This window comes from Lepisma saccharinum, chromosome 8 (genome assembly GCF_977018435.1).
Source record: "Lepisma saccharinum chromosome 8, izLepSacc3.1, whole genome shotgun sequence".
Taxonomy (NCBI): domain Eukaryota; kingdom Metazoa; phylum Arthropoda; class Insecta; order Zygentoma; family Lepismatidae; genus Lepisma; species Lepisma saccharinum.
The window spans coordinates 23,610,909-23,636,581 of NC_139236.1; the positions used below are offsets into that span (position 1 = coordinate 23,610,909).

General features: G+C 37.5%; 1 pseudogene; it reads left to right on the forward strand.

Annotated features, from left to right (window-relative positions):
• Positions 1-25,673, forward strand: part of LOC145991705 (tubulin epsilon chain-like) — a 297,725-nt pseudogene that overhangs the window by 76,823 nt on the left and 195,229 nt on the right.

Below are 25,673 nucleotides of genomic sequence, written 5' to 3' on the forward strand. Positions count from 1 at the left end.
ACTCAATAACATAAATTTACTACCTAAATCAATAATCAAAAGGTCCTAGGTTCGGTACCCCGTGATAAAAGCAAATAGTGAAAACTGTAGGTCCAGGCCCTGAGAGCTCTCCCTTCTTCATAGTACAAATAATAAACCCTTACGCTTCGTTCTCCTTGTTCAATTTAAAGTTCTCGCTCCAATCTAATTGGGTATCCAAAAATCCTTCTTTCTTGTGTTCTCGGTAACCTTGGCTTACTTAGACAGAAACCTGTTCTGACATGCAAGCGTTCTAGCCTAAAACGACACGCTAAAGCGTCCTGTGCCTTGGGGCAACCCTGAGCTGAATATTAATTGGCGGCGGAAACCGGTTCTACAAGCGAGGCATAGCTTCAGAGATTTGACCTACATCGCGCATTCTCAGACATCCTTTGTTGTCTGGTTCAATCCCTCCCCTCTACCTGCGTGGAGTTCACCCTTGTCTGTCTGGCATCAGACTCAGCTCACATGTTATACATAGTTCGTCTCCGCTCAATATATTACATGCCATATAACAGTATTACATAGTGCACTATATTTATTACCGTTACATATCGTGGGTTCGAGTACCGGGACCGTCTTCTTTCGTACCATTAACACCTCTCATATCGGTTCATAAGCCATAAACTCTTATTTTCAATACTGTAAACATTAATTATTATCGATTTATACATTACATACTTTGCAGTAATGAATATAAAACCATATGCAAAGCGTTTAGTACCTCTAATTACCTTTTATGTATATATTTTTCATAAAATAAATAATTATATATTCATAAAAGTTATAATTAAGCAAATACATAAATGTAAAGTATTCTAAGTACATGCTAATTAGTTCTAAGTACATGCAAATTAATTAAAACCCGTGCAAATTAGTTATAAGTACGTGCAAATTAATTGCGAATATTAAATAGCAACAGACGTTGGCACATTTCCCTACTACACGCGCCAAGACGACAGAAGCCCCTGATTCGAATCCCGGCATGAGCACGGGTATTCTTTGTCAGTGTCCCTTCATCAGTATGATCACTCATATTCATATTCGCGATTAACTAAAAATGGTAGAAAGCGAAGTAAAATAAACCAAATCAATCAGTAGTTAGATCATCCACAACAATGAAGTCTACTGTTGTGCAGAGGCGCTTGTGATTCAGGTAGGTTTTTTAATGACTTGCATCATACCGAAAAGTATAAAACACCAGAGTTCAAAACATTTGTGGGATAGTGAGGCATCTCATTTTCTAGCTAAAATATGCGTGGATGATGTTTTATTGAAAATTCAGCTGAGTTCAGGCAAATAAACAATACCTGTGGCGACTAATACCGTAAGTAAATTATTAAGCAAAAAAGGGCCGGCCCTTCCTTCGGACTTGCCGTTCCCACCCGAAATGCCCATGCTACGCCACTGACTACCACCAGTTCACAAAGATGTACTAACGCTAGTTCTTGTTTTGTTTTGTGGTGGAGATACCTTGGGCAGTGGCTCTGAAACACTTTGAAGGTCCAGTCCCGTTTAGTTTATCTGACCAAAATATAATATACAACAAACCCTTCATATTGTCTGGATGTGAATATACATACAAACACACGCCCCACACGTTTAGGCTGTTTTTAATATATCGAAACATATGCACATTATACAGAGTGTCCCCAAATAATGTCAGAGCTTTTGACGTTAATAACTGAGAAACTAGATGACTGGATTTCTTGTATTTGAAGCGGCAATGTCTAGGTTAACCACTTGCCTGACACATAATTTTCCCAAAAGTGGTCCATATTTTACACATTTTTTTATTGTGTGTTTGTAATGTACCGATATCGGCAATTAAGGAACAGTAATGAAATTCTATTTTTGGGGTCAAATAAGGTTACCAAACTATTCAAAAAACCTCCATAATTATTAACCCGAGTTAACTCGTACATACATGTAAAGTACTACAAATGTTTCAAAATAGCATATAAACTGTGGAAAATAAAATGTCTTCACATTTTAATGTTGAATTCGAAAGAGACAGATCCAACAGATGAAAGAAAATCTTTTTATAATACTTTTTGCCACGCTTCGTTGGTGTGGCGTACGAAGCAAGATGCTGATCAACACCATGCATTTTGTTGTTGTAATCGACCACCACTCGTGGTTTAATTTTTGCTTTGTGACGTTGTGTTACAGTCTTCATTTCAACAGAATGGATGGTTGACAATAATGTTACATCCTTCTTATCTTTCCATTTCGTGACTGTCACTTTGCCGCTTTGCAACCCTACTTCTTCACCTTTCTTCAATTTGGCTGTTCTTAGAGCCTGTGGTAGATCTTTCCTACTGCGTTTCAGTGTTCCAAATACATCAGTCTTTTTAGAAATCAACAGATCTGCAAGTTGTGGTGAGTTATAATAATTGTCCATTGTCAAACAGTACCCCTTTCCCAACAAATCATATACCAAAGCAAAGATTTTGGAAGGCGACTGTACACCACCACAACTATCTGTATGTGTCTCGTCAGTACACACACTGTCCACTGTTGTATCACTTTCACTCACATCCATTTCCTCCTCCTCCTCCTCTATGCTGTTGTCTAAACTTGTCATCACTCATCTTGTCGTTCTTCACACGATGGAAAACACTAAAACATGAACAGAAAGTATTCACAACACAAAAACACTCTGTAAGTTTTGGCACTACACTCACACAACGACCACAAGTACCACTCGAAAGGTGACAACTACGTAGTGTCATGGGAATCCGGTAGATGCCAGCAAGCTATCTACACCTTCCATCTAGTGGCCAAAATGGGAATTAACAACTTTTAAAGCTCAAACGAGTTTGTCCGGGTAGGCAGAAAAGTGCACTGCAGTTGCACGATTTTAACGAGATAACTCGGGTAAATAATATGTAACGCAAAAACAAATTCCGAGTTAACTCGGGTTAATCAGGGAAGTGGTTAAGAGCAGGTAGGCATTCTGTTGTTTTTAGTTTCGTCGCAGCCCGCCAGGCGGTAGGCATTAGTGTACTCAGAATGGCAGCGATGAGCAAGAAGGGTCGAACATCCATCCAGATCTCCCGATTTAACACCTAAATTTCTACCTGTACAGAACTGTAAATAACGATATGTACGCTACAAATCCAACAAGCTTGTAGGAGTAACTTATTACTGTGTCCAGATGATAGGCGAACGTTAATTTGGAATCAAAATGTAATCCTATAGAATTCTTGCCTTTTCTGCATTTTTAAGGTTAACACTATTTATCTTATACTCATAATCTATATGCGTCTGTTGCTTGGTGTATGTAAAAGAGAAGCATTTTTTAACATTTAGGGAAAGTTTATTATATGAACACCACGGACTCAACCTATTTATGTCGCGTTGTAAGGACACTGTTATTGTTATTCTTTTGTAAACTTTAAATCGTCTGCAGACAAGAGTTTGCAAGAATCAATCAGATGTTTTCGTAAATCATTAATTAATAACACACATATAGAAGAGTACTAGGCCCTACTACATCTTGTATGCATGTTGTGTGCCACTCCAAGGAAAAAAAAAATCTACAGCCGCCTATAGAAGTTGTCACACAAATGTTTTGCTTTTAAAATACAGTGGCGGAAGGTCATAATCCTTCTCGGAAATATGCAACATTCCTGCAGATATATGAGAGTTTCTTTAAGAGCTATTCCGGATGCCAACTCTGCAACTCAAACCATCCTCTGCAACACAGTTTGTTTTATGAGCGCCATCTACATAAATTGTTCGCAACACGATTCTTTACTTTAGCAGGTCTGTGTCGCAGGCAGAGGAGCTGTGGTTGGGAGTTTTTACTGAAAGAACTAGGATGACAAATTAGCAATAAACCCTGGGGCAAACAGCACTTTGAATCAGAACCCCCTCACATAATGAGTATTAACTGAAAATTCAACCGATAGATGGCTGTACAGGAAGCTCTGCGGGAAACATGAACACAACACAAAGAAAATGAGAAGCAGTATTAACCTCTGTCGTAAGTTATCTCAATTTAATTTTTGCTATTACTTTTTATAAATGTATTCTTCTGTTTAACAAAGTTCATGTTTAAAGTTTAGTCCAATACTAATATGCACAGTAGCTTGACGTGACATTCTCGGAAAAGAAGAACAAAGAAAATTGAGAAACTAAATAGCATGTAAAATGATTAGTTGAAGAGATAAAAGAAGAACGATAGGAGGCCGAGGAAAGAGGAGAAACCATACATTACTTGAAAGTCTAGAAGAATAGTGAGAGACAAAGAGAGGGGGTAGATAGAGAAGGAGGCAAAGGGAAAGAAGAGAGAAGGAAAGAGGATTCATAGAAAGAGAAATGGAAAATTGAGAAGGCAAGAGGAGACAGAGAAAGGGAGAGAAGAGAGAGAGAGAGAGAGAGAGAGAAAGAGAGGGGAAAATAAAGTGAGGGCGAGAAGAAGAAGTGAGAAGAAAATTAAGAAGGGATAAGGTAATAGAAAGAGGAAGAAGGCAGAAACGAGACTACAGGTACAAGAGAAATTAAGATCACTAAACTATTCCCACTGCACAAAACTGAGCAATTAGAGGCTCAGAAGAGATAAGTATGAGTTGCAAGGGAGCCCTCAGAGGGAGGCCAATGGAGCACTTGCCTCCCCCCTGAAATATCTGGAAAAGATAAGTATAATTCGGATGGTGAAATAGTAGCGATATTTATCAGAAATAATATTGTTTTTGCGATTTAGAGGCTGCTAGTTACAAGAATTACAAAATAAAGGGAGAACGTTTTCACAAGAGATATTAGAATCATGTTGACTGCCGAGTGTGCGGGACGGAAAATATTTCGTCGTTACGGAATTGGGACTAAAAAAATTCTCAATTTCCAAACCACGTCGGGAAAAATTGAAAATTTCTTTATGAGGCGAAAATCTCGAATTGTAAACATTATTTCTCCTTCAAGTGATTGTTTTTTCACTTCTGGAATATAAAAACTGTTAATTTGAAGACATCAGATATTTATAGTGCAGAAAATATCAAGAATTAACCTCCGTTAAATAAGATCCTTTAGAATTTCTCAGCTGATCGGGATTACAAAAAGTCGGGAACTGACCATCACAATTCACATCCCGTCATTTACATTTATTACTAGTTTTACTGTACCCTTCGGCACGTAAAAACATGGATCAGAAGTGCCATGAAGGACTTTAGATTGTACTCTGTCTCGGTTATATCTGGAGCAAGACCGTACATAGCGGCAGTGAAGTGGGAAGGGGGGATTGAGTGGGGAGAGCGAAGCAGTACACGCCGCTGCGAGGGCTGGTAACTGCAGTCGCTTTACTTCCTTCACGCTATCCCATTCCCTCTCACGTGTTCATTATTAGAGAGATCTCACGTCACTATTTGCGCAGAGACTTGTTTTCGTTAGCTTCCTCCAGAGATAACCTGGAACAGAGTACAGGTAGTCTCTGTTATCAGTGCTTTGTGAAAAAGTATAAAAACACAAAGAACTGTTTATCAACAAAGTGATGTATGTTCATGGAAAATAAGCAAGGCGAATCCAGTCTCTATCTAGAGTTTGAACTTGTACATTTTCAATTCAATTTGAATTTTATGATTTGTAAAATAAAGGGTGTTCCGTATAGAACGCCAAATTTGAATCGAGTGCTATTGCATTGTATCGAGGTTGGCAGACCTGTTCTTACCAATGTTGGTATCTGTTGTTATGCCGATTAATGTAGCCTCAATTGTTTTGACTCGTTTGTTGTGATTACGATATGGAAGAGTTTACGATTGAGCAACCTGTTGTTATTGTGAATACATTTTACCAAAGTGGTGACCAGGAATGGCCGGCAAGGTCATGTGATCTTACACCCTGTGATTTCTTCTTATGGGGGTTTGTGAAATCACAGGTGTATGCCAACAAACCACGAAGCCTTTTGGAACTGAAGGCGGAAATCATTCGGGTGATTGGAGGCATCGGGACAGAAATCTGCGAGAGTGTTATCAATAAGTTTGTGGAGCGTATAAATGCATGCAGACTCAGTAGGGGTGGACATATGCCTTACATTGTCTTTCATACGCAAATGACAGATGTTACTACTTACATATATGTGAAATATAACTATTTTCATGATATTTTCCGTATTTTTATTTATTTTTCGAATTCGGCGTCCTATACGGAACACCCTATATAAAAATATACTAATAATAGCAGTAATAATAATAACAATAATAATAATAATAATAATAATGATGATGATGATGATGATGATGATAAACGTTTCTATGATATGAGGTCATGATAAAAAAAATATTACTCTGCCCCACCCCAGTGAGTAAAAATCCTGCAGGGTGCCCTTGATTATCACCATGTAACAAAAAAAAGTTATTTTTTGTTTAAGTGAATTTTTGTTTTGTTTATGATAAATTAGGTCAAAACTAATATGTATGTGGTATTGCTACCTTCATGTAATTATTTTTCTGGTAATGGTGGTCAATTATATGAAATGTATTGGTTAACATGAATTAAGCATAGGAAAATTCATTATAAGATAAAACTGTGCAACCTAGTATTCTAAAATCTGTTTTGTTTTTGTTTTGGAGGGTGGCAGTATGTATGTATCTTCCCGTCGTTGTAAGCATGATACAGACAGTTTTTGCTATGTGTGTGGCATCTTCCTTAGTTCAAAGGCACTAAAACATAGGATAAAGGAGGGCAACAACTTCTGCTCAGCGTTCAAATCTTATTTCGGTATGTCTGTGGGAGACCAAGACAAAAAATGGGCACCACATGTTGTGTGCGGGTGCTGTAGATCCACTCTCAAAGCCTGGTATAGAGGAGAAAACAGGAAAATGAAATTTGGCATACCTAGAATTTGGCGAGAACCTTCGGATCACCTATCCAACTACTATTTCTGTGTTGTAGACTTGTCCCATCACAAGAGGGGTAAGAAAACGTGTTTTTGAATATCCTAACCTGCGGATGAACGTGTAGATACCAGTAGCGAATCGGATACCGACATCTACCACGAAGAAGGCCTCTCAGGGGATGCAAATGATACACCTCAATTCCCCATGCAAACTGAGTTAAATGACTTAATCAGGGATCTAGGACTAGCAAAATCCAATGCAGAAATTTTAACATCGCGATTAAAGCTTTGGAACCTATTGGATAAAACCTGCAAGATATCACTCCAGAGGAAGCATCATGAAACTTTCTCACAATACTATACTCTCACAGAACCAATATGTTATTGCCACAGTGTGGATGGCCTTTTCAAAGAAATAGGGTTTGAATATAACTCAAGGGACTGGCGGCTCTTCATTGACAGCTCCTGCAGGAGTCTTAAAGCTGTCCTCGTTCACAATGGAAATGAGTGATCATCAATTCCAATCGCTCATTTGACTCATCTAAAGGAAGATTACTCCAGTGTTCAACATCTTCTGCAGGTGGTAAGCTATGCTGAACATCAGTGGGAATTAATTGGTGACTTTAAAATGATTGCATTTTTGATGGGCTTACAAGGGGTAAACACAAAGTATTCTTGTTTTCGCTGCCTTTGGGATAGCAGGGATACAGGTAGACATTTTGAGACTGTTGAGTGTTAGAGATTGGACAGAAAACCATGAAGTGGGAACGCCTTCTCAAGCAGGAAAGATCCTAATGCCTCCCCTGCATATTAAGCTTGGTCTCATCAAGCAATTTGTGATAAGATTATTACATACAAATGTGGAAGCTTCCAAGTACCTCCAGACTGTTTTCCCCAAACTATCCGAGGCTAAGATAAAGGGTGGAATTTTTGTGAGCCCTCAAGTGAAGAAACTTCTTAACGCTGACGACTTCATCAGAAAGATTCGACCTGTTGAAAGAAATGCCTAGAATAGCTTCAGGGACATAGTGAATAGTTTCCTGGGTAATCACAGGGTGGAAAATTACAGAGATGTAGTACAGAGTCTTCTGAATAACTACAAAGCAATGGGATGTAGAATGTCTCTAAAGGTGTATGTACTCCACTCACATCTAGATGTCTTCTAATCCCATATGGGTGCATGCTTAGAGGAACAGGGCGAAAGGTTTCATCAGGACTTATAATTGTTTGAAAGAAGGTGCCAGGGACAGTATAATGAGCGGATGCTAGGTGATTACATCTGGGGACTGATCAGAGAAGCTGATGGACATCTCAATCGGAAAAGTAGGAAAACAACACATTTCTAGAGACCTTAGCCCTTTCTTTATATTTCTTCATTCCATTTTGACATGTGTTCAAACTTTTTTATCAATATAAACCAGCTCTCATTGTCCCAAATACATGCATTTACTAAAAAATCAGAAAATCGTTGTCATTTCATTAAAAACAATTTCCCATATGTAAAATTGTGTTTTTCTAGTGTTTTGTAGTAAACTGCATCCGAAACAGGAAAAAAAATCACTTAAACAAATTTTTGTTATATGGTGTTATTATTTGTCAACGGAAAATTGCTATAATTGATGTAAAGACTGACCAACATTTTAAAAAATCCATTTTCTCTTATCCGAGACAAAATAAACATATCTGCAAAATAGTTGTATGACTTCAACTTGACAGCAACTTGAACTGCCGTAAGGAGTTCAGAAATAATGAACTTCACAAAATACTACATTAGAAGTCCATAAATATCTATAATTAGCCACAGTTACCTGAAAATAAAGTAATAGACTGGAGTGCAAAGTTGTAGCATGTATTTCTGTCACAATCGCATAAAGATTGAGATGGTGTTTTAAGTCCACTTTATGCATGGTAAGGCTAATCGGGACTGGACCTACATGTATGTGCGTCTACCTGGTATCGAACCCAGGACCCCTTGGTTACAAAGTCGCATGAAGAGAATGACAGATGTTACAGTAAAGGTACAATTTTTTGGTATGATAATTCACCTGGTCCTTCATCCAGTTTCATAAATAAAAGTTTGACAAATGTTCAGTTTGTCGAAATATTGAACACAGTGCTGAAAACACAGAGCGTAATCATTATCTTTTCTGTATCTTATTACACGAGAGGTTACAGTTACAGGCCGACTACAATCTGTCGACACTGATTAAGATTTGAATAAGTTGAATTTTGATCTGTAGGAATATGCGCGTGATATGCTTTATTCAATTCAATTCAATTCAATTTTTCTTTATTAAAGAGCGAGGTTCAGCCTGCGGCTGTTCTACCACCTAACCACGATGGATACATATACACAGTGGCGGCCGGCAGCAACTATGATGGGTAGTGCCAACGTGATCAAGTAAATAGAAAAAAAAACTCCGCAATGCCCCCCGTCCCCTCCTTGAGGTTGCGCCACTAGCCAAGATGTTTGTCCTCGTTTGGTAACGTGGAAAACAACATGTGTTTAAGTAATAAGGTAATAATCCGATTCATCTTCACTCACTAACCTATCTTTATACACTACAGGAAACTTCCCTAAAAATATAACAATTACAAATCCAATCACCTTCTCCTCCCCCATGCACACGTATTCTAACTGGATGTCGAAAATATCTTTGTTATGAAAAGAAATTGTCGAAATGCCAAAGGAAACTCGCATCATCATAGGATATTTTTATAAAAGTCTGGATGGCCCTCTTGGTGCATCTATCTGTTATCAAAAATGTTAATTTAACTTTGGAAAAATATTAGGTTCGTTTCTCCAAAAGTAGGCAGAAATTACTTCCCCAACGGGTCTTACAAACCAGTCGTATTTAGCGACTTTTTTCTGAAGGTGGCAACTGTGTCGTGTCAACACTGCGAAAGTTCCCTCGCCAGGCCAGGCTAAGACTGGCACGGTTTCTTATGGGCTAACCACGCCCCCTGCCACTTTGTTCTCGGCTCATGGTGGAAATGTTCCTCGCTGAGACTTTTTCAACCCTCTGCACGTGTGTCAACTTGGGTAGGTCCATGATTAGGCCAGCTCTTCCGCGGCACGGACTGTTGCCTCGCAAGGGTACGAACGAAACAGCTGGCGATGCAGTGAGGAGGTTGGGGCGGTCGTCAAGTCAGCTTGACCGATTGCAAGATTCGAATCTCCTTGTCCGTAAACTATCAATGTATTCATTTAACTTTACTTGGCGACATATGAATTTCTTCTGAGGGTAGTGCCATGGCACGGCGGCTCTATCCCTTGAGCCGCCGCTACATATACATACGTACTAAATACATTCTACATACTAAATGTTTGTACAAATAACAAAAAAACAAATAAAGAAGAAAGAAATAAACATAAAGAAATCACAAAAAGAACAATATTTTTTACAAAAGTGAGAACAAAGGCTCGTCTACACACTAAAAGAGAAAGGAAAAATACTGAAAACAAATACACAAATTAATTGACTCAATTGTGCTTGGTGTGATATAGTTAAGAATGACAGGAATTAATATTATGTAAAAACATATAAATGTTCTTAATATACGACAAAGGACAACATATTGTCAAGGGTTGGCAACATGTAAGGGGGGAAAATAAACAAGCAAAATGAAAATGAAAATACTTGTTTTTAGGAAGTTGGTATAGAAATGATAGCTATTAACCGTGAGTGCTGGAACACAGATATTGTTCATTTAACAATAGAGTTTTTAGTTTGTCTTTGAAGTTATTGCGATTAGTGAGGTAAGGAGGAAGCATTCCATGCTCTTGTAGCTGAATATGTTAATGGTGATTCGAAATTCATTGTTTGTTTCTAAACATTGCTAAACATTGCACTCACTCTATGACAATAATGGCATTGTAGAAAACCATCCTGGACTTTTTCTCTGAGCGTAATGGCTGATGTACCCGACACAGTTAAAATAATAAACAAAAAAAACGTAAATTTGATTTCAGAAATGAACTCAAAGGACATTGTTCGTGCATTGTTACAAACCTGATGTTGTACTGCACACCATAAAAAGGTGTATTAATTTTTCTTTTGTTTGTTTAATCATGTCTACACCTGTCCCAAATGGAACACAGCACAGCACCTTGTAACAGTCAACATATTTAACATTAATTATTGAATAACACATCTAATTATTGCAGGAGAATAGTTTCGACAGAAATTATAATCTTCCTTCCCACTTTAAACAGACTTAGGACTGTCAGATTAAACTACATTAGTTAGTTCATTTTAATGTGGATGGGTGTCTTATTGATAGTAAATACAAGATTCCAAACTATTTTTGAAAGTTTTTGAGGATAGATATTGATGTTGCTATGTTATTTTTAAACTTCAAACGTTATGAATGCATTGCTTTGAATTTCAGTAAAGCTAAACTCCAAAGCACAACAGCTCATCAAGTGTGGCTTTTCGTTAATTAAAACATGGTGAGCGTATCGAATTTTGGTCCTACGAATCCAAAATTTCCGCGTTTAACTATATTTAGTGAGAGTGGTTGAAATGAGGTCAAAGAATTTGTACAGGCTTGGCACTTTTATCGTCAATAAGACACCTTGCCACAATATTTCTTTTGTAAATAGACTGCAGTTTAATCTGGTGTGGTTAAAAATTATGATTTGCTGCCGTAATAAACACAGCACAAAAGTGAAAAGTAAAAATCGAGAAAAAAGTTATAAAAAAGTACACAATCTGAAAATCTTCGTGGCGTATATTCATTCATTCGTCTGTCACATGGGAGAATTACAAGCCTTACCAAACCCAAAGAGACAAAAACTTCAAGATAAATGAATATTACATAAAGTGAAGAACATTACAAAAGAGATAATTGTAATCTTGATTTAGACTAAATATAGACATTAAAGTGAATACACTAAGTAACATATAACACTCACTCTCTCCGAAACATAAATGAACCGTTTCAAATTCAACTCTTCCTCATTTGTCATTAAAAATTAACACAAATCGGAACATTAAGATTCCCCAAAATAGCTTTAAATGATGTTATTAGATTTTAATTCGAACGCCTACAACTTATGAAGAAGAATTGTTAATTTATCTATAATTTGATTTCTAATTTCTATTTAAGAACTTTATAAAATTTGCTGACATAAGCTGATAAAATATTTCCAATAAGTATTATTAGGAATCATATATTATATCGCCTCCTGATTAGAATAGTCAATAATTACATTCCATGGAAGTAGTTCAGTGTTGAATATACCCGAGCTCGTACATTGAAAATCAACGGGATCAAATGTGGATACAATGTGAAAAAAATGAAATGAAATATTAAAAATTGCACCTATCAATGCATAAGACATGTTTCAAAATGAAAAAAATATAAAAGTATCATCTTCACTTCCTACATTATTCCATTGATAAAAAGAAATTACATATCCTGAATATTTCAAATGAACAGTAGGTGTCCTACGTTCGCTCCTCATAGTCAGTCTTAATTCACGCAATTCGATAATTCTGATGTGAAAAAGTATTCGGAAATTAGAAACATTTAATTCGATTGGTTGACACTCTCAAATTATTTCCCCATTTCCTCGTGATAATTGTGCCACTTTTAATGTGTCCTACATTGATATATTCAGGATACTTCGGCAAATGAGAATATGAGTTCGGAATGAAAGGCTACTTATTTTCAAAGTGAACAGCCTTTTCTAAAGAAATACAAGTTGGTTTCATTTTGAAACATTTGTGTTGTGCAGCGTGTTTCATGTTGTGGAAAAATGAGTATTGCTATTAGAGATGGAAACGTTTGTTAATTATAGAGCTATATTTGTTATTATTGTTGCTATTATTACTATCATTATTATTATTATTTGTTGAAGATTGTAAATAGTATATTGCTTTCCGCTCCTCACTTGTTTTTATTTTACTCCCGCTGGGAGCTTCTTGCAAGAACTCGGAATTCTGGGAGCGTGATATTCGAACGCACGGCATGGTGCATGTCGGCTCGCGGCAGCGGGAGAACATTTCAACTAGCCTATCGGATGTGGGCCTTTTTGTATTTCTTCAGTGTGCAAACATATTTAATTATTATACAATACCAAGTGAATTAAAGGACTTATATCATATGCGAATTTGTTTCTATATCCGTTGTTCCAGCCCTATGGTAAGATAGACAATATGGCGTCATACCCAGAGATGCTAGTTTTCTTTCATGTAGATACATGGAAGGTATCTTCAGACATTTATGGTCCTCCGCATTCCGGATATAGTGGCAGTTTGTTTCGTGCAGGTCAGTGATCATCAGTTGTGACAGTGCTAATTGTGACAGTGTTACAGAACAAACAGTGTTTTTGGTTTGCACAATTACATGTTTTCCGCGTTTTCGTAACGAACATCGTTACAACGAATTTTGCAGTGACCTTGAACTCGGTTGCGATTACAGTAGCATTAATCGTCACGGTACGGTGGAATCAGCTGTTTCAGGAACTCTCGTTCGCGAAAACATAAAGCAATAGCTGACCTTGAACTTTTCTTCCGTTCTACGATTTTCGTCGGAATCAACAATGAAGCTCTGCGGAGAAAAACACAATCAACAATCAACTCCCCGTGAAGTGTGTTAGCTTCGGCAGCGGTGAGTACAAAAGTCTGGTTTCCTATAACATTCCTTTTCCTTCATTGTTTCATAGCCCTTTGTATTCTTGTGTTTATTTCTGCATTCAGTTTCGTTTCTCAGCAAGCATGGCAAACGTAAGAGCATTGATCAAAGAAAGAAGCTCCCACAAAGGGAAACTTATACGCATTCAATCGTATGTCAGTACTTACGACGAATCCTCAGCTAAAATACAACAAATAAAAACCCGCATGGAACATGTAAATGCTATCTGGAGTAAATTGGAAGGCGTTCTAGACACAATAGAATCAGAAACAACCGAGGGTGAGCACGACGCGGAAAGGAATGAAATCGAAGAAATGTATTTCGATTTAAAGTCACAGATGCAAACATTAATTGACAACCATGATAAAGCAACATGTGTAGAAAACAAATGTGTATCTAAAACTTCAAATACGCAAGTGAAACTGCCGGCAATTGCATTACCACATTTTAGCGGTAATTACACACAGTGGGTGTCTTTCAAGGACACGTTCGTATCGCTGATACACAACAATGTAGATATTTCAAATGTTCAGAAGTTTCAGTATTTGCGCGTATCGTTGAAAGGCGAGGCCTTACATCTAATTCAAAATTTGCCAATGACAGAAGCAAATTACGCTATTGCTTGGGAGCAACTCAATGAGCGATACGACAATAAAAGGTTGATTGCAGTCTCACATGTAAATGATATTTTACATATCAATCCAGTTGTAAAGGAGAATTGTCAGGAACTTCGTGCCTTTACAAACACTGCAGTTAGCTCTATTTCAGCGCTCAAAATGATAGCTGACAACATGTCGTTAACTGATATAATTTTAGTTCAGCATCTTGTTTCAAATCTCGATCCTGCAACGAGAAGAGCATTTGAACTAGAAAGTAATGATACTGAATTTAGCACATTAGATCAGCTCTTTAGTTTTCTGGAGCACAGATGCCAGGCTCTTGAAAAGATTAATCCAGTTACGAGTGAAGGTAACAAGATAGCAACAAAATCATCTACAAATATGCACAAACAGTACAGTGCTAAATGTCAACAATCTTCGAAGTCATATGTTACAACAGATTCTTCATTGTGCATGTTTTGTAAAGCAAACAAACATCGCTTATTTTCGTGTGAAGCCTTTAAGAAAGCTTCTATTTCACAAAAGTATAAATTTTTACGTGAGAATCGCGTATGCTTTAACTGTCTTAGCAGCAACAATCACGTTTCGGCACAGTGTAAATATGGAGTGTGCAAGCGATGTAAACAGAAGCATAGTACTTTACTTCATGTAGATGAAGGTACATCCAATGTAAACCAGCAGCGTGAAATGTCATCTGGGGGTCACGTGAACACATCGATGGTAAACAATACAAGCGATTCTTCACAGCATTCAGATCAAGCACCTCAGGTTTCTTATTGTTCAATTAAGCAGAAAAACGCGTCACAGGTGTTACTTGCTACGGCAATTGTTCAAGTACAAGATATAGCGGGCAATTGGGTCAATTGTCGTGCTCTCTTGGACGCGGCGAGTCAGAATAATTTCATTGTTGAAGATTTTGTTCAAAGTCATCGTTTTAGAAAGGTAAAGCATCGAGTTCCCATTCAGGGAATCAACAATTCGTCAGCTGAATCGAGTCATTCAGTAGAGATCCGTCTGAGATCTAATAATAGCAATTTTGCGACAAGTATTTCGTGCTCAGTGTTGCCAACCATTACAGGATTAATGCCTTCAGAAAAGTTTGATGCATCTGAATGGAACATTCCAACAGATATTCGTTTAGCAGACCCAAGCTTTTGTTCGCCTGGCAAAATACAGATTCTGCTTGGTGCAGAGGTTTTCTTTACCGTTATGAAGCCTGAAAAGAGAACAAAACCAGGAAATTTCCCCATTCTTCAAGACACAGAGTTTGGATGGATTATTGCAGGGAAGATTCCAGCAAAATCTTCTAGCAACAGTATTACTAGGTCATTTTTCACGAGAAAGGAAGATTCTCTCAGCTCGCAACTCCAACAGTTCTGGATCATAGAGGAGATCCACACGAAACTGCAATCACCAGAAGAAATTGCTTGCGAGCAACATTTTCAGCGAAATGTGACACGAGATGAAAGTGGCCGTTATACGGTCAGGCTGCCATTATGTAAGGATCGTTCAGTGTTAGGTGACTCCTCACACTCTGCATTAACTCGATTTCACCAATTAGAAACGAGGCTTCAACGTCAACCACAATTAAAAGCTGATTATACAGAATTTATGCAAGAATATTACCAGTTGGGACACATGGAACCCATAGGGAATTTAAATGATGTACAAACAAATGACAGCACAAAATTTTTCATTCCGCATCATTGTGTTTTCAAGGATTCCAGTACAACGAAAATACGTGTTGTTTTTGATGGGAGTTCGCCATCAACAAGCGGTGAATCAATAAATAGCATACAAATGGTTGGACCTACCATACAGGAAGATTTATTTTCAATTGTTCTAAGATTTCGAACTCACAAGGTGGCATTGGTTTCTGATGTAACAAAGATGTATAGAATGATACACATACATCCAGATGACAGGCCACTGCAATGCATTCTGTGGAGAAACTCTCCTCAGGAACTCATAACAGTATTTCAATTGAATACGGTCTCGTATGAGCTTACATCAAGTGCCTTTTTAGCAACCAGATGTCTGAAGCAGTTAGCCGAAGATGAAGCAGTTAACTTCCCACACGCATGTCAAGTGTTGCAGCGTGATTTCTATGTTGATGATTACGTTGGAGGAAGCAGTAGCGTGCAAGGTGCGTTACAACTTTACCAAGATCTTTCAGAACTTCTGAAAAGAGGAGGATTCATCTTACGAAAGTGGTGCTCCAACAGCACTGAAGTACTCAACGCTATTCCAGAATCACTGAGAGAGACTCAAAATCTAATTCATTTTCATACCGAAGGTGTTAAAACTCTAGGAATTTCATGGAATCCCTCGGCAGACACTTTCATGATTAACATTGGAGCCAAGTCTGTTAACATGATGTCACACAAACCAACCAAACGTCAAGTAGCCAGTGTTATTGCCCAGATTTTTGATCCAATTGGACTACTTTCACCAGTAACTGTAATGTATAAGTATTTTTTACAACAGTTGTGGCTTCACAACATAAACTGGGATGATCCACTTCCAGAAAGCCTGCAAGTTGAATGGGTTCATCTTCATTCTCAGCTACCAGTCATCAGTGAAATGCAAATACCACGTTTCATCCTAACACCTGGTTGTGTCAAGAATATACAAATCCATGGCTTTTCCGATGCATCGGAGAAAAATTATGGCAGTTGCTTGTATGTTCGCTCAGCAAACGAAGAAGGTTACACCGAAGTTCACTTGCTGTGCTCAAAATCACGGGTCGCCCCGATCAAGAAAACCACTCTTCCTAGATTGGAACTGTGCGCTTCAGTCTTATTGGCCAAATTACTCAACAAGACTCTCCCAATTTTGAGACTTAATATTGACAATGTTTATTTGTGGACAGATTTACAAATAGTTCTGGCATGGCTCAGATCGCCAGCAAACAGATGGAAGCCTTTTGTATCCAACAGAGTAGCGCAAATTCAAGAATTTACTCAAACTTATCAATGGAGACATGTTTCGTCCAAGGATAATCCAGCAGATTTAATCTCCCGTGGAGTTAAACCTCAAGATATTCATCATCATTCGCTATGGTTTCATGGTCCAGCTTGGTTGCAAGAAGATGAAACGTGCTGGCCATCATCATCATCTGACACAAGTCTTAAGAACAAAGATGTTCCTGAACAACGAAAGCTTCCTGTAACTACACTGGTGTCTCATCTGCAATCAGAGGCAATAATAAACGATTTTTCTACATTTTTCAAATTGTTAAGGATTGTAGCGCTCTGTAAAAGATTCATTCGCAATTGTAAAAATGCAAGTAACAAACAATGCGATCCACTTACTTCAATTGACATTGAAGACGCTACTCAAACGTGTGTCGTTATGACACAAATTTCGTTCTTTCATCGAGAGATAAATGATCTCACTGCCAAAGGGCAAGTATCCAACAAAAGTATCCTTAAAGACTTACACCCCTTTCTGGATAATCAGGGAATTCTTCGTGTCGGAGGTAGGCTAGAAAATAGCAACTTGGAATTCAGCAGCAAGCATCAAATCATTTTGCATCCAAAAAGTCACTTCGCCCGTCTACTAATTGCATCAGAGCATGAACGATTGATGCACGCAGCACCTCAATTGTTAATCTCATCCATTCGAGAAAGGTACTGGATTCCTAGAATACGACAAGTTATTAAGCAAATCATTCATCAGTGTTTAACTTGTTATCGTTTGAAGGCATCTGCAGCACAGCAGCTAATGGGACAGCTCCCATCAGAGTTACACCTAGCAAGGCATTTAATCATGTGGGCATAGACTATGCCAGACCATACGTTATCAAAGTAGGGTCAATCAGGAGTAAAATCACAAAGAAATGCTACATAGCTCTTTTTACGTGCCTAGCCACGAGAGCAATACATCTTGAGCTAGTAACAGACCTTACTTCTGAAGCTTTCATAGCAGCATTGCGACGCTTTACAGCAAGACGAGGCAAGTGTTCCACCATTATCAGCGATAATGCCACAACATTTCAAGGAGCGAAGAACGAACTTCAGGAACTTCAATTGCTATTTCAATCGCAAGGATTCAGTGAAGACATTCAAAGGTATGCAGCACAAGAAAACTTTCAGTGGAAAAATTCACCTCCACGTAGCCCAACATTCGGTGGTGTCTGGGAAAGCGCCATAAAATCCATGAAGTACCATCTTCGTAGAGTCGCCAAGAATGCTGTACTGACATACGAAGAGCTGTCAACTCTTTTGTGCCAAATCGAAGCTTGCTTAAACTCTCGACCTCTTACAACCTTACTTGACTCTCATGAAGAATTTAATTACCTCACTCCAGGCCACTTTCTTATTGGTGGTCCACTAACTTCCTTTCCTCAACCAGACTTAACTGATCTCAAGGAAAATAGACTTTCCAGGTGGCAACGAGTTCAACAGTTTCAACAAAGGATTTGGAGAAACTGGTCCCGAGATTATCTTCATGGTATGCAACAGCGTCAGAAGTGGACAACCACGCAGCCCAACCTGCAACCAGGACTACTTGTGCTTCTGAAAGAAAACAACCTACCCCCATTATCCTGGAAAATGGGCATTATAGAAGAAGTGTTTCCAGGGAAAGACAATTTAGTTCGTGTAGCCGTGGTTCGCACCAAGGATGGAGTGTACCGAAGGGCTCTCTGTAAGATTGTACCTCTTCCAGATGGGAAGATCAATTGAACTTTCATGATTTAATTTGGATGCTGCGCATTCCAACGGGGGGGAGAATGTTGAAGATTGTAAATAGTATATTGCTTTCCGCTCCTCACTTGTTTTTATTTTACTTCCGCTGGGAGCTTCTTGCAAGAACTCGGAATTCTGGGAGCGTGATATTCGAACGCACGGCATGGTGCATGTCGGCTCGCGGCAGCGGGAGAACATTTCAACTAGCCTATCGGATGTGGGCCTTTTTGTATTTCTTCAGTGTGCAAACATATTTAATTATTATACAATACCAAGTGAATTAAAGGACTTATATCATATGCGAATTTGTTTCTATATCCGTTGTTCCAGCCCTATGGTAAGATAGACAATATGGCGTCATACCCAGAGATGCTAGTTTTCTTTCATGTAGATACGTGGAAGGTATCTTCAGACATTATTAGAGTCTAATCTTTATGATATGACTTGTATTAAACGACTCTTATCCAAGCATGCACTAAATCAGAACAAGTCACAATTTAATTTTGCTCTCATTTAAAATGTAACATAGTTACATATACATAGTCAAATATGTTATTGGATACGGGTTTTATTTGCCAGTTTTATGTAAAATATGTATTTCATGATAAAACTCAAAAATAAGATAATACTACCATTCTAAATTTTCATAGTATTAACCTAACGTAACCTAATCTAATTCCTAGATATAATTTTTATTTGAATTCCAAAATCTAATAAATGCGGATACTATGAATTTTAAATTGGTTAGTAATAAAAAATTGAAGGTTGTAATTATTTAATCCATTTGTGACTACCTTGAATATAATAAAAAAAATTAATTGAGGATGATTTAATTGGTTTTAAATTTATTGAAATATATTTAATGACAATATATATTGAAGAGTATGGATGAATACACAGCTAATTAAACTCAACTAAGCACCGGAAAAAAGAAGTGATGCCATCAAGCATGTTCCAGAATGAAAAACATTCATAATAGAAATTGTATTTTCCTTGCAATGATCAATAATGACAACAGAAATTCTGCATCCTGAATATTTCAAAAATACTAAAATAACAGTGGGTGTCTTAATTCGTTCCTCATAGTCAGTCTGAGTTCTCGCAGCTCTTTACTTCTGATGCGGATAAATATTCGGAAATTATAAATAATAAATATAACTGGTTGACACTCTCAAAATAATTCCCCCTCCCCGTTCGTTCGTGATAATTGTCCCACTTGTTTAATCTGCCCTATCTTGATATATTCAGGATACTTATCTTTAAATTAATTTAGAATTCCAAAGTGTGTTTGTCAAATAGAACAACATGTCACAAGATTTTCATCCTGGAACATAACTCGAATTACTTTACTTTACTTTGGATACTTTGTTTAGTAATTTTATGATTTTATGTTTTGCACAACTCAATAGTAAATTTGAAAATAGTATTAAGAAAAATGTTTATTATCTAATATTTTATGTAACTTTTTAAATATCTGTAGCAAAAAGAAATTAAAATTGCAAATTTTATTATACTTGTAATTTCAAGTTGTTACATTGTAATCTACTAATTACTGGTTTCTGTAAAGGTAAGTGATAAGTTATTCTTATCATTCGACCTTCTTGCAATAAAATTGAGTTTGGTAAGTAGGTTCTCTCTCTCTCTTTTGTTGGCCAAATTACGCAAGGTACATAGCCTATTTCGCGTGGTATGCAAATTCTGTTAAAATTCCAACAATAGAATCAAATTTTACTTCAATGTCGGCTTGTTTTAAATGTAGAGTAAGTATAAACATCAAAAATGCAAAATTAAATTCAGAAAACTAAATTGACAGTGAAAGTAGTGGTTGAAAATGCATTAATCTCAAGACAATTCCCCATTTTCTAAACTTCCATTGTCTCAAAAAGTGTTGAAAGAAAATTCGTCTAATCTAATTAATATAAAAATACCCTTCAATGACGTGTGAGAAAATACGGCTTTCTGAATGCCAACCTAAAAACGCACATCCTGTAAAATAGAAGAGCATTTTAAAAACTGAATAAGGATTAAAGCAAATATAAAATTACATAAGGAAATAGCTAGCAGAGATAGCACAAAACTACTCTCAGGTAGACAGAAAGAGTACACCCTTCATTTCAACGAAGTTTTCCTTCATAGAACAATGAAATATTTAGCTTAACTTTTTTGCAATATTGTTAATACATCTACATAAGATATGTTTCTCTTTTCGATATTTGAACATCAATTAGTTTACAAGTTAGTTCTTTGATTATAAAACTTGTCAAGATCGGGAGTAAATGGGCTGAAAATGCGTTATTTTATTAACGATGGGATGAACATTGTTAAGTGTTTCATTAACATTTTGAAGAAATTAATTTCAAAAGTAAACACAACTTCGACAGGCTGTAATGTTTTCAAATTCTGTGCAATATCTTCCAGATTCATCTTATAATAGAATGTACGTAAAACAATTTACTGATTAACACTGTCCACTTTCGTATAGCCAAGAGATTGCAGATTTGATTCCCGGTGAATATATATTTCACAATGGTTGAGATTGCATTTAAAACTGTTTCCTTACTTAGTTCCGATTAGCATATCTGAGCATGAAGTGCTCTGAAAACAATTTTCTTTAAACAATCCAAATGTGATTCAAAATCAAATACACTTTCTCCTCCGCTTGGCTGTAATTTGATGGACCAACTAACACCTGTGTTATCATATTATGTTAGTTATTATTATATAAATTTCTACCATTTCATATTTTGCATATAATTATTATACATTAGCGCCTCGGTAGCCAGTGGCACACTCAAGATGTGGTCTTTGAAGTACCCGATTCTTGTCTTAGGAATTTATTTGTGAGTCTTCATCAGTTTCCTTCTGATCATCATTCATCTTCATCGGAATGATTAGCTAAAAATGGTATAAAGACATCATAGAATCAGAAAAATACAATTATGATGCTTAATCTTACTCCCTTTGTAGGCCTACTACTTCCACATTTGACAATCAAGAACTCTAAATATTATGTTTGCTTCACCGTTATGTATCAGCATAAAAGTATGAAAGTTGGTTAAATGAATTTCATGGAACACTAGAGGAACTCGTAAAATATCGAAAGATCAGTCTCAGGGTTCATATTTCGTTTTGTTCATTGAAAACTAGTTGATTAGTCACCTGATGCCTTACTGGTAGCTCCAAGTTATATTTCCAGTTCTTTGATCTCGAACCTTTAAGTCATTAAATGCTAGCTTATTAACTTAAACATACCACTATTATCCCGGCTGTCTTGATGTAGTTTAATGTTCTAATAAAAACAAATCCATTCTTACTTACATCTTTTAACATTTCCTGAACATAATCCTATGTGAACGAATTGGACATTGTAGTTCATGAAGCCATGGCAATTGTAGCAACAATGGTTGCTAGTACAACAATAATGATATGGTTCATATAATCATTGTTTTGAGAAAAGCAGGTCCATGACCTAACGAAAAGAGTAAGTGTCGTTTTCAAATTTTCTTGCTCGACTATACCCTGTCCCAGCTAACTGTAGAGCAGGGCCGCGCATATCGGTAGAGGAGGAGGAAAATCGAGTAGTGAAAGCGCGAAATTTCATGGCATGTGCGGACGAACGGTCCAGACTTTAGTCCGTACGGTAAATGCACGGCTTGTCAAAACTTGCTCTTGCAGATTTATCCCTAATATTTCCCTAAGAAATTCTTAAACCAATAGTACGGACCTGGAGATAAAAATACGGTCCGTTTGCCATGTGCGTTCGGAATTATCCTTTTCAAAATTTGCATCGCTTACAGAGAGAACGGGTAACTCCCGTCGCCCATTACACAATCCTGTTTCTCTCACTGTTCACTGGTGGAGCCTCTCGCGTCACTACTTGCAAAGAGACTTGTTCTTGTTCGCCTGGTCTACAGTTAGCTGGTATGGGGTTTAGCTCGCATTCCGACGATTTGACATAAGTGTCCACTGAGACGATTTTGCCTGGGCATAAAGCACGGAACAACGAAACTTTCAACTTTCCAAATTCCAGACTCTCACTCATGCAACGTTCCATGAACTACCCAGTTAGTTCAACATCTGAAACCAAATATATATCTTCATCTATTATTCGTCTTTTATCACCAACCTACAGAAAAAGTGTGTACTTAAGTAACCATAGAATATTGTGAAAATGTGTTCTGTTGATGTTGGTTCGGTTTTGTGTTGTTCTGTACCATTTTTCTATTGATTTTTAATTGTTGAACTCTTTGATACTACAGGGGTGATTTCATATTTTTTTATGTTGGGCTTACTGTTAAAATTTTCAAGCACGATTACGTAATGAGTTGGATTGTTATTTTATGTCCACTTTATGTACGTACATAAGGGCCAACCGGGATTGGACCAACAGTTTCAACAGTGACGTGCGGTGACGTCGACACTTGGGGTAGCAGTCAGTGGTGTGCTCAAGGGGAGGGGGGGTTGGTGTGGGTCACACCCCTCCTCCCTTTAGGACCAGTATTCCTACAAAAAAGAAGAATATCAGTAACAGGAAAATATTGCAAAATTATGAATGAGTACTAGAAAAAAGTACACGTAACCCCCACCCACATTCGAAAATAAAAAACTATTTGATTTGACTCTAAGCCAGAGATCCTGGGTTCGAATCTCGGATTGGCCATTTGTGTTCTTTGTGTCTGTCCCTTCATCAATTTTGTCGTACCAAAGGGGGCGGAAAAGTGAAGTAAAATAAACCAAATTGAGCAATCAATCAATGATTTGATTTCATTTTTGTTACTTAGCGTTGCTTTTTTGTCACATTTGGTTAATTGCGAAGATGATACGATGAAATTGATGAAGGGACGAGCACAGGGAACGCCCATGCCCGGGTCAGGGTTCGAACCCGGAACTCCTGGTGTCGTAGCACGCTGTGATAACCACTCCCCCACGCTTGGTTGATTTGGTGACTGGTAACAAAACACAACAAACTTTTTTGTAGTTTCTTCAATGATATTCATTTGACTTTTTGAGTTCTGAGATACATTTTTCATTCCAAATTATTTCATTATTCACTGCAACACATAGGACAAGAATGCGCACTCATCACGGGTTCGAATCCTGGCCTGGATTGTTCATATGAGGTCCCTTAACCAATTTCATCATATTATCACTCAATCCTCATTTTCGCGATAACCAAATGTGGCAGAAAAGCGAAGTAAAATAAACCAAACCAACAACAATATGAACACGCGTTCTCTTGCCCAAATAAATACATCTGTATTTATGACTGTGAGAGACCAAGAGCAGTATATTTAAATAAAACACTACTAAAACAAGAGTCAGAGACAGCCTGAGCACATATTTGTAATTTTATCATTATATATTCCATATTTGAAAAAGAAAAAAGAAAGAAAGCATAACATTATTGTCTGCACATAACACGTTCCCATTTCATAAATAATAAAACTACATCCCATATTATACATATGCACATATTGTACAACGTGTAAAAGGTTGTGTAAATACAGAGAAAGTAAGTACTGCAGAAAATTTTACCCTGTGTTCTTTAGAGGATTTACAAAAAAATTATGAGAAACCAATCCCCTATCTGTCCTATAGGAGATAGACTGGGGGACCTGAAAGCCTGGGCTTTCAACCATTGCAGCGGGGGGTGTGGGGACAAGGGAGGTAGAGGTAGAAATCTTCCTTTTCCTTGGGCCGGCCGTTTCTACCTGGAAACTGGTCTGGCGGAAGAAGAGCGAGCTAGGGTATCCAGCCAGCTTTGCCCGCGGAGAACACCGATGGACGAGAAGAGCGTGCGAAAGAAGGTGTTGAATATGAGCTGTGGTGGCTTTAACAAGACAATAAATATTGTGATTTGAAAATAATTAGAGATGTGAGATTGATTGATCTATCTCTGCTAGACTAGCTACTCCTCAGTGCACGTCACTGAGTTTCAAGTGGAATCCAAACAACTGCGCCTCCACCGTGTATCGACCTCGGGATGACGTTACCACTACGCCATCAGCTTTATTACTAGGTGCAGTCAGATGTTGGAAAGAACATTGTTTGTGCTATTAATAATCGACCCTGTGGAGTGGTTATATGCGTGCGAAAATGTTATCCTACACTTATGGAAAATGGCATTCAAAAAGATGACCGAGAGTGGATTCGCTACTCGTACTTTTGTGTGTGTGTGTGTGTCAGATTTTGAAAGAAGAGGATGGCTGATGATGTAGACTACAGATAATATGAAATTGAGGAAAATGTAGAGGAGTATGTGGAAACTCTCTCTAGAAGTGCATTTGGATCCGGTCGTAACCCGACCTTGTTTAACATAGCAAATTTATTTAATTTTTCTTTCAAAATTGTAAAAAATAAATAAGTTACAATAGAATAAAGTAATGCATCATATATTAATGCTTAGGAAAAGAACTGGCATGTATTGTCATATCTACATTGTGTACGAAACCTCTGTGGTGACAAATAATCCACGGTATCAACAAAAGGTGCCAAATACAGAGTGTCCCAAAAGTCATGCAACCTGATGTTTACGACAGTATAACGGAATGGCGAAACGGAATGACAAGATACGCTTTCTGCCAAGAAAATGCCCTGTATATTCGGAAAATTTAGAGAGACAAACATATGTAAGAACATGCATGTTTTAATAACAAATAAGCAAAGTGTTGCTAAAGGCGGAATTTTTCCTTTTTTGTAAATCGTGTGGATGATGAAGGTTTTGTGGATGATGAAGATGTTGAATGTGAGGTGTGACTGTGGCAGGGACAGCAGCCCTAAGACTTTTATGCAGCAGGTTTTGAGGGACTGATAAAGCAATTGGATAAGTGTATCAATGTTGGTGGATATTATGTTGAAAAATAAAAA